The sequence below is a fragment of the Suricata suricatta genome, chromosome 4, assembly GCF_006229205.1.
Source record: "Suricata suricatta isolate VVHF042 chromosome 4, meerkat_22Aug2017_6uvM2_HiC, whole genome shotgun sequence".
NCBI lineage: Eukaryota > Metazoa > Chordata > Mammalia > Carnivora > Herpestidae > Suricata > Suricata suricatta.
Window position 1 is genome coordinate 75,893,787 of NC_043703.1, and position 1,477 is coordinate 75,895,263.

A 1,477-nucleotide genomic window follows, 5' to 3' on the forward strand; every position below is an offset into this window, starting at 1 on the left:
TCGTAGAATGAGTCCAGTAGTCTTCCTTCCATTTCTATTTTTTGGAATAGCTTGAGAAGAATCGGCTTTAACTCTGCTTTAAACGTCTGGTAGAATTCCCCTGGGAATCCATCTGGCCCTGGGCTTTTATTTGTTGGGAGATTTTTGATAACTGATTCGATTTCTTAACTGGTTATGGGTCTGTTCAGATTTTCTATCTCTTCCCATTTGAATTTTGGTCGTGCATGTGCATTTAGGAATTTGTCCATTTCTTCAGAGATTGTCCAGTTTGTTGGCATATAATTTTTCATAGTAATATCTGATGATTGCTTGTATTTCTGAGGGATCTGTTGTAATAGATCCATTTTCATTCATGATATTGTCTATTTGCATGTTCTCTCTTTTCTTTCTGAGGAGCCTAGCTAGAGGTTTATCAATTTTGTTTATTTTTTCAAAAAACCAACTCTTGGTTTCATTGATCTGTTCAATTGTTTTTGTGGATTCCATCGTGTTTAATTCTGCTCTGCTCTTTATTATTTTGTTTCTTTTGCTGGGTTTGGGGTGTTCTTGCTGCTCCTTTTATAGTTTCCTTAGGTGCTCTGTTAGGTTTTGAGTTTGTGCTTTTTCTGATTTGTTGAGGTAGGCCTGTATTGCAATGAACTTTCCTCTTAAGACTGCCTTTGCTGAGTCCCAGAGAGTATGAATTGCTGTATTCTCATTTTCATTTGTCTCCATATATTTCTTAATTTCCTCTCTAATTGCCTGATTGGCCCAATCATTCTTTAGTAGGGTAGTTTTTAACCTCCACATTTTTGGAGGTTTTCCAGACTTCTTCCTGTGGTTGATTTCGAGTTTCATAGATGCTGAAAAAGTATTTGACAAAATACATCTCTTCTAAATAAAAACCCTCGAGAAAGTTGGGATAGAAGGAACTTACATAAACATCACAAATCCTCAATGGGAAAAAACTGAGAGCTTTCCCCCTGAGATCAGGAACACGACAGGGGTGTCCACTCTCACCACTGCTCTTTAACATAGTGATGGAAGTCCTAGCATCAGCAATCAGACAACAAAAGGGAATAAAAGGCATCAGCATCGGCAAAGAAGAAGTCAAAATTTCCCTTTTCGCAGACGACATGATACTCTACGTGGAAAACCCGATCGACTCCACCAGAAGCCTTCTAGAACTGATCAACGAATTCAGTAGGGTTGCAGGGTACAAAGTCAATGTACAAAAATCAGTTGCATTCTTATACACCAAAAATGAAGCAACAGAAAGAGAAAGCAAGAAACAGATCCCATTCACAATTGCACAAAAAACCATAAAATACCTAGGAATAAACCTAACCAAAGATGTAAAAGACCTGTATGCTGAAAACTACAGAAGACTTATGAAGGAAACTGAAGAAGACACAAAGAAATGGAAAAACATTCCCTGCTCATGGATTGGAAGAATAAACATTGTGAAAATGTCATTATTACCCAAAGCAATCTACAC